General features: G+C 38.9%; 1 long non-coding RNA gene across 1 annotated transcript; it reads right to left on the reverse strand.

Annotated features, from left to right (window-relative positions):
• Window positions 1–2,361: 2,361 nt before the first annotated feature.
• LOC118494931 lies at window positions 2,362–8,270 on the reverse strand. Its single transcript, XR_004897132.1, has 3 exons — window positions 8,261–8,270; window positions 7,892–7,895; window positions 2,362–2,497 (listed from the first exon to the last, which is right to left on the reverse strand). It is a non-coding gene; the product is annotated as an uncharacterized LOC118494931 (long non-coding RNA).
• Between the last annotated feature and the right edge of the window lie 1,534 nt (window positions 8,271–9,804).

Here is a 9,804-nt window from a genome sequence, read left to right on the forward strand (position 1 = left end):
ACACAGCAGACGTGGAGCAGAACCTAACCCAAACTGAGAAAGTAAAAGCTGAATGAGTTGCCATGAACACTAAACTTTTCTAATAAAAAGAGATACAGATATTGCTTTTCTCGCTGTTCTTTGCAGACATGTAAACAGTTTTAAATGATGTTCTTTGACACCATTAATGATTCAAAAATAGAAAAGTTATTATCTTGTGTAAGGAGCCAACTTTTGCTTGAGGAGTTAGTGGAGTCCAGAACAGAGCTTAATAAGTTGGACATATTTATTTAAAAGGTAATAATATGTCAGTGCTCTGTTTACAGCTTGTTTCCACTGCCCCAAAATGTCCCGTAAAGTCAATTAGGCTAATTCAGGTTTAAACACCGAACCTTAACCGTAAAGTTACAGACGGTAAAACTAAAACAATGAACCGAAAGACGCTAAAACGCTCCTGTGTCAAGGGGAACTGCAGATGAGTTCTTCATGAAGTACGACAGCTTTCAATTTACACATAGTAAGTTGATCTATTGGTTATATAAATAATGTTGATTAGTGCAGCTTTAAACTGCTGCTTTACTTTTTTGACATTTGCTATTTCAATAATTGTACTATATATATATATATATATATATATATATATATACTGTATATATTTTTTTTATTTTTTTTATTTTTTCATGGATTAATTAATGTAAAATCCATTAAGCTATCCATATATTTGCAATATTCATACTCAGTGGATCACTTCATGGATTTTAAATTGTCAAAATCAAGTTTTGGGACAGCAGATTAACATTTTTTTTTCAACAGTTGATGATGTTAAGACTCATAAATTACTATTTTATTAACATCAAAACAGCAAATACGGTAAATACTACGAGGTGCACCTTCAAGGATAAGTGGCCTGACTTCACTTGTGACCTTCACTAACTGATTAGCAGCCCATTTATTTCATTTTATCTACATCAAATACAGCAAATACGCTAAATACTACCAGGTGCACCTTCAAGGATAAGTGGCAGCCCATTTATTTCAAGTCAGCCGGTGCTACTTTACGTAGGTCAATGACTTGCGTCATTGGTGCTCTCATATTAATTGCTGCTCATATTCATAAAAATAGTGCACACCAAACTCAAATCCAAGGTTTGGGTTTCTTCCGGGGCTGTCTATATTCCCAGAGGAAATACAGCATTTAAACTGGTGCACTGGAAACTACTTGAACAAACACTGATAGATTGAGATCTGAATGCAGACATGCTGATTAGTTTATCACATGCATGTTAAGTACACATCAGACTGAAATGTGCTAACGTGATGTGGGACTATAAAGCCCTGGATCACCCTGTGGAAGACCATCTGTCATTCACAGGGACCAGGTAAGCCTTTTTGCTGCTGTCTTGGCCTCATCATAACTATAAAATGGGTTAAAGTAAATTTTAAGAGCTGAGAGAGTAACTTTTTCTTTAATGGCAGGAGTGCTTCATTCATCACCATGAAGTCATCTATTGTCATATCAGTTCTCCTTGGTGTTGTTTTCTCTGTCAGGGCTGCATCAGGTATGTAAACTGGAAATCACCAGTCATAATAAACATTTATAATTATCCTGTAAAACTACTGCTATGAAAAAAAGAAAGAAGCTCTCACGTTAAAGCTAGGCCTTGGATGAACAAAGATATTTGTGTCTTGTATTGTTCTTCGTGTCATGGGGACTTGGTTAGTTTATTTACATTTTGTATTAGCCTGTCCAAGCGCGTTCGATCGCAGCACGGGTCTCTGGGACCCCCATGCCAGTTCACGTGAAATGACATCACATAGCACGCAAGGGTCACCGGGGGACCCGAAGCTCAACGCCAGGCCAATGCAAAAACGTCAAATAAACTGAACACAAGGACAACACAAGGGTTAAAGTGGTCTTTTAGGAAAGCTAAAAGAACATGGAGGAAAACTGAGCTAGAGGGAAAATTCTTTGTGTATAATAAAAGTGTTTGCACTCAGAGAGAGATCTGTTTTTCTAAGGTCATAACTGAGAATAGTGGAGAGTTCTTTTCTCAACCACTGATAGGCTGTTAAATCAGGTTCCCTTTCACTCCCAACAGGCTGCTGGTCAGAGATGTGAGGAGTTTGCTAACGTTCTTAAAGACAGAGTTACCTTGATTAGGTCAGACATTCAGTGGTGTAGTCTAATGTATTTTAGCAGGTATACTGTTCTACATAAATATATGGACCAGAATGGACATATCAAAGTGGGGCGTCTGGGTCTGCTCCCCCAAGGAAATTTTGAGCGTCAAAGACTTCAATTCATTCTGATACACTTTAATGCACCAATTTACAGTGGAAATACCTTTTATTTAGCCTACGCGAAGGAAAACACAGATGGCAATTCAAAATATATCAAAAATATAATGGAAAGTATGTTGTTCTGTGCCATTGCACATTTTTAAGTGGGTATATAGAAATCCTGGAACTTTCTTAGTGGGTATACTGCGTATACCTGCATATCATGTAGACTACACCGCTGCAGACATTAGTAGAACAGCCATTTAGCTTGGTGACACACCCTAAAGCAGCCCTCTAACTAAGGACGGTTATTTAACACAATCACTCATTGACTTTTGGAAAGATGTCGCATTTATCAACTTAAAACTTAAAAAAAAACTTACTCTTAATACATTTCCCGTTTGATCCTTTTTTTCATTAAGATCACAAGACAAAATAAGAAAATTAATTGCAAAACTATCTTGAAAAACAATTATTTTGCAAATTGTTTTTTCACGATTCTGTGAGACAATAGAAATGAAATAAGATAAGATAAGATAGACTTTATTAATCCCACACTGGGGAAATTCTTGTGTTACAGCAGCTGAAAAGAAAAAAGAAAAAACAATGTACACACATCAGAATAACACAAATACACATTAAGTAGACGTAGGAGAAAAATATATAAATATATATATACATAAAGTATATGAACAAGAAAATTGAATCAGTTATAATAATAATAGTAATAAAAAAAGACATGTTTACACAATAAACACCCTTATATAAACAGACAGTATATAAACACAGATATACAGATGAGTAAGGTGCTGGTGAATAGATATGACATATTGCACAGTTGGAGGTAACAAAGAGTGATAAATAAATAAATAAATACGTATAGTGCAGAATATTGTCCAGTGAAGGCTCATATTGTAGAAACAGCTAGCAGTGCTAAATTATGATGTTAATGAGAGTCCCAATTTAATGTCTTGTCTTTCTTAGAGTGTAGTACACTGTGCAGCCTCCGCTAAAGCTCTTATTATTCCCTCAGGTTAGCCTAATATTAGCTTCATACTAATATTAATTGCATTCATGTTTTAAAACTGGCAAGACATGTTTATGTGTGACAGATGTGACTGTAAACATCTTGTGTGAAGGTTCAACATGATCTTTTTAAATTAATACAGGCTTTAATTCTTTTCTTTACAGTGCCTCCTTCTGTAGAGGCTGTGACTGGGGTTGTAACAGCGACTTACAATGACACCACACACACTATTCCAAATATACCATACAGTACAGAACCTATACTTACCTCTCCATCACCAGCATCAACAACAGATCTACCATTAATAATAACAACACCAACACCAACAACACCAACAACACCATACCGTACAGAAACATCAACTTTTTGTTGTACGCCTACTACACTTACCTCTCCATCACCAACAACACCAACAACACCAACACCAACAACAACACCAACACCAACAACACCATTAACAACACCAACAACAACACCAACAACACCATACCGTACAGAAACATCAACTTTTTGTTGTCCGCCTACTACACTTACCTCTCCATCACCACCAACAACACCATTAACAACACCAACAACAACACCAACAACACCATTAACAACACCAACAACAACACCATTAACAACACCAACAACAACACCAACAACACCATTAACAACACCAACACCAACAACAACACCAACAACACCATACCGTACAGAAACATCAACTTTTTGTTGTCCAATAACAACACCAACAACAACACCACCAACAACACCAACAACACCACCAACAACAACAACAACAACACCAACAACATCAACAACAACAACAACAACACCAACAACAACAACAACAACAGCACCAACAACAACATCAACAACAACACCATACCGTACAGAAACATCAACTTTTTTTGTCCGCCTACTACACTTACCTCTCCATCATCAAGTTCGCCCCATGTTTGGTGAGTCCTGCAGCGGCCCAGGTTCTAATCCGACCTGCGACCCTTTGCTGCGTGTCATCCCCCGTCTCTCTCCCCCTTTCATGTCTATCCACTGTCACTCTATAATAAAGGGAAAAGCCCCAAAAAATGATCTTTAAAAAAAAAAGTCTGGATGCTTATTATAATGTGGTGATTCTATGTTAAAATCACGAGTATTTCCTTATTGCTATATCCAATTGCAATGTATAATTTTATTAGGTCATCCACTGAAGGCATAATACACGGAAAGTGGCGGCATCTATGGTGATCCTGAAGCGATGTGCTGCTCGTATCGGCCTTGCTGGATACACCGTGACTCTGTTTGTGGATCTACTGATCGCTGTGGATTACTTTTTTTTTGTGTCATTGGATTATGGCAAAATACGGATCTTTTTTCTCAACGTGTCTTAACGTTTTATGGTGAGTTTGGAGAGGCATCTCAACAGACTGTAGGTCGAACACTGATTGTTCACCGTTACTTTTTATTTGAAGTTAAGTGTCTGTCTATTGCGTTCCAAGACAGCCGTGCCGCGACTGGATTTCATAAGGGCGAATTATTAAATTGTTACACTGTAATTTAAAATCTGCTTTAAAAATAAACATATGTGTTTTGGAATATAATGTTCAGCTTCGGCACCTTTACCTATGTGCTAAAATATACAATGACTGAGGAAGTCTAGTGACGAGTCCATAGCAACCAGTGTTGCATTGCTATTTCCCAGTGTCCTTTGCTGAATGGTCTCAATGTTTTATTGTTTTATTTCATATGAATACTAGTTTACTAGAGGAGTAACTTAGTATTTGAAGTAATGCAGTAATGCATGAAGTGTGCATTTAGTTTCCATGCTTATTGTGTTTCCACAACAATGTTAGTGAGTAAATCTACTGAAATGGCCACCACACCATAACAGAGGAGTGGGATGTGTAAGATGAGAATGCAGAGGTTAACTCCTGTACGTCATGACTGTGAAAATCAAATAGTATCTGTACTTCTTTGCTAAGTGCAAACTTGCACGCAAGGGGAGGGTCATGCCTCTTTTTTAAACTGTTTTGGAGGGTCATAGGGAAATTATTACTGATGAGGGGAGGGTCAAGTCTTTTTATGTTAGAGGCCAGAAAACTCCTCCGGTGGCCCCTTAATTAAATAACGAACAGTCCCTTAAAATGTAGAAAACATTACACTTCACAATGTTTTGTATCCATAAAATAATTGTATTATTGCACAATTTAGCAGTAAAAGCAGTAGCCAACGTAAGTCAATCCTACATTTTTCAACATAGGAGCAAAACGTGCTCCTTGGGGGAAGAAAGTGACCATGAAGCCCTGTTCATGCTTATTAAACAATTGGACCTTGGAGTCAAGTGTTGTCGTATCCGGCCCATGTCCCGGATGTAGAAGCCCCCTTACTGGACTACTGAATATTATAATATTCCATTATATTTTGTATTTTGAATTATTACCTGCCACCAGAATTTTGTGATTTCCTTGCCATAAATATAGACGTTTGTACTGTAAATTGGTGCCTAAAAATGAAAGTATGTAATTTCCAAAAGGCCAATTCTGAGCAAGGAAAAATCCTGAAGTATAATCACAGCCATGAAAACATATTTAAATTGCAGAATTAGAGAGTTAAAACAGATGAAAAGATGGAGAACCAGACAGACAATATGTCAATAGTATGTAATATGTACAGAGTCAACGGAGAGACACACGGACAATCGAACAGACAGTGACAACAAAGAACAACATACTGTAGAGAATGACAGCAACAGCATTAAACAGCATGTATAAATTTGTTATAAACGTGTGCTCTTTAAAAAGTAGTAAGCATTGTTTGCCAGCTACTTACATTAAATGTTTAAAAAGCTGTTACATAAGGTACTGCCTATATTATTTCACCATCTGTACACAAATGTAATTAGTGAATGCACGTGTCCGTGGCTGCATGGGCGTGGTAATGTGGACTGGTGTGGCTACAGTGCCAGGGCTGAGTTTTTGTCCCAGTCCGCCCCTGATGAAACTGTTTAGTTTGAGTTTAAGAACATCTAGTAGCAGTGACCAGCAGTAGAAAAGGAAAAGGAAGTCAGATTATAATGGGTGATAAAGAGGATTTTAACTGACAGTATTCTTGGAAATTGTACAACATGTATTCTTTTCTTTTTGTTTGACATTCCCAGCACCATCCTGTGTGTGTCCTGAAGGCTGGATAGGGTTCCAGGGCCGTTGTTACTACCACAACTTCAATTCTCTGACCTGGAATGAAGCTGATGTAAATACACATTATAACTGCCATTATAGTGTGTCCATAGTCTTTACAAATAGATAAACATGCAGTCACAGATTAGAGAAATACAACTTTAGTCAACCTCAATTACAAACAGGTACATTTCCACATCATTTGCTGTTTTAATATTTACAATAACAAGTAGTACAGTGACTTATTTATTGTTGTTTTGACTTTGTAGTCCTGAGCTTGAATTGATTTTTGATAATAAGACACAAACTTGTCTAGACTAGGGCTGAACGACTTTTGAAAATAATCTAATTGCGATTTTTTTCAAAAATATTGCGATTGCGATTTAATATGCGATTATTTTTTAAGCTCTTTGTCTTCTGTATTATTCAACAAAGACAAGCAATAAATCATTGTATAGTATGAACAACACAAGATTAGATAGATTAAACAAACTGTTATTCCTGGAGGCCAGGCCTGTATGTGATGATGAAATTAGGTGATTCATGAATTTATATGAATGACATCTTTTATTTAACTACTTCAGTCACAGTAGTATATGATGAGCACTGACCAAGCCTGGTGTAAATATTCAGTATTTAGATTATTTAATTGATTGCACATTTTAAACACTGTCTTTGAACTTTAGACAGTTAAATAAGTAAAAAATATATATGAAACGGTGTATTTTTTACAGCGCACACAGAGGAGCTCCTCCCCTCATGAAGTTGCGTGCCGTGTGCATGACAGCGTCAGCGTTGCACTTGCTCAGAGAGGCTATCGTTACATTAGCAGTAGCATGCTGCTGCTGGTCTTGTCATGGGATTTATAACTCCCATATCTTTATAACCGAGCTAGCTAACTGGAGCTAACCGCTAATCAGAGCTAATCGTTGCTAACCGAGCCTTCAGTTCTGCGTGCCTGTATCCATTAACTGCATGTATGGACTCAAGCCCGAATAAAACTTCATTTTATTAAAATGGCTGTAAAAGTTTTAACCTACAACTCAGAGTTGTTTGAATGACAGAAATCTGCTCAAGGTATGGCGTAGCGTTAGCGTGCTAAGTTGATGCTTTCTCTGCGGAGTGCAGACTGATTTGCTCTCGCGAGTCACGTGACCAAATCGCAGCCTTTGCGATTAGGAAATTGCATTTTAACATATCGCAATATTATTGCAAATGCAATTAATCATTCAGCCCTAGTCTAGACACACCCACACAGTCCTGGGAAGAGGTCCAATCAGCCAGATTAACTGAAAACACAGGTCTGTGTGAGAGTTTAGAGCCTTTAAATGAAATTACTTTCATTTAAAGGTACACTGTGTAGTGTTTTAAGTATTTTATTAGCTAAAATCAATGTCTTCATTCATAAATATGTCCTCATTGGTGTAAAATGACCTCTGCCAATGACCTGACTTATCCTCGTAAGCAAATAATTTCTTATCTGTATTTACATTGGACGGGTAAGTCCAAGGAGGCTTCCATGTTGTTCCGCCATTTTGAAAAACTATAATTGCAGAGAGGGACATAAAGCACTAGCCTACCTGTCTCGCTAATCCACAACGCGTTTTCGTTCAGAGCCAGCATCACGTGACTGAAACCAGCTGAAACGGAGAAGGAGATCAGTGAGAGGAGCTTGTCACTGCACTTTAGTTCATAATGGAGGATCATACTTATGCCGAGCCACAGGAGAAGGAATGACATGTTGTCATAGCTTCTTGGTACAGCGTATATACTTAAAGCCAACAGCTCATTAAAAAATATACACCAGATTCACCACTCTGAACCACGAATAAGAGAAATGTTTATGCATCATTTAATATTAACATCCCCAAAACCAGTTGACAGCAAGGCAAGCTGGTACCACATATAACAAACACAAGTAGGCTACACTTTATACACCCAAATTTACCATAAAGTGGTATTACCCTATGTAATTCCACGACTCGTGCGAAATTATCCATGATATCAGCAAAAGTCCAGTGTATTTTTCAGTTCAATTCAGGCATGAGAGAAAGTCTGTTGTCTCACATTAGTCATCGATTCATTTCTTATTCTGGCATTCTGCCAAAAACTGATAATCCATACAGCCCAGTTTACAATGTTGTACAGTAGCACCACCCCTTATCCTAACTAACAACTTAGCAGTGTGGCTAATGTTAGCAGCGCAGCCTCCTGCATAGCCAGTCAGTCAAATTTGATTTAGCAAAAGGTAGCACTGTTATGGGCAGCCTTCCCCTGTCCTGCCTGGATGTCTTTTCCTGTGTGTCTGTCTGTGTTGTGTCTTGTCTGTGTTTGTTTCTGTGTGGAGTACTGGAGGCGTGGTCCGTGATCTGGGTCAAGGGGCGTGGCCGCATCAACTCTGCTCAGCCGATCTCCGCAGCTCCAGCTCATTCATTCCTCATCACCTGCAATATTTAACCCGGGCTGATCTTCCTGTCGGCGCCAGTTCGTTAACCTCAACCCATGTGGTAACTTGGCTCTAACCCTGACGTATTCTAGTTGTTCCTGTGATTCCTTGCTGATACCTTGTCCTGTGTTCTCACTCTAGTTTCCGCTCAGTCCTGCTGCAATCTCCACGGCGTCTGCATGCTCCAGTCTCACCTGCCAGCCTCCGTCTTCACTTCAGGAACCCACCAGTGATCTCGCCTCAGCCGGTCTCCTCTCGTGCTCCGAAACTGCCCGGACCAGTCTGGAGCTTCCCGGTTTAGGAACCATCGTCTGTCTCCTTGAGTACCTGTTGCTCAAATAAACCTTTTAAGACTATTACTGTGTCTGTGTGATATCTCTGCGTTCTGGGCCAAGACAAAACTCTAACAGGCACACCCGATTCTGGCCTGACCATCATTTTATTAAATGTAATTTTTAACTTATGAATTTGTTTACATGTTTTAATTATTTATCAATTTGTGTGTAACATATTTAATGTAGTTTAATATAATGAATTTTAAGAATTTTGAAGACGGCACCGGCCACGCCCCTAAAGCATCCCGTTTTATCGTCTATTTAAAATAAATGGGATCATAATTTAGAAAATATCCATCAATCTTCTTCCGCTTATCCGGTAACGGGTCGCGGGGGTAGCAGCTCCAGCAGGGGACCCCAAACTTCCCTTTCCCGAGCCACATTAACCAGCTCCGACTGGGGGATCCCGAGGCGTTCCCAGGCCAGGTTGGAGATATAATCCCTCCACCTAGTCCTGGGTCTTCCCGAGGCCTCCTCCCAGCTGGACGTGCCTGGAACACCTCCCTAGGGAGGCGCCCAGGGGGCATCCTTACCAGATGCCCGAACCACCTCAACTGGCTCCTTTCGACGCGAAGGAGC

The sequence above is a fragment of the Sander lucioperca genome, chromosome 4, assembly GCF_008315115.2.
Source record: "Sander lucioperca isolate FBNREF2018 chromosome 4, SLUC_FBN_1.2, whole genome shotgun sequence".
Classification (NCBI taxonomy): domain Eukaryota; kingdom Metazoa; phylum Chordata; class Actinopteri; order Perciformes; family Percidae; genus Sander; species Sander lucioperca.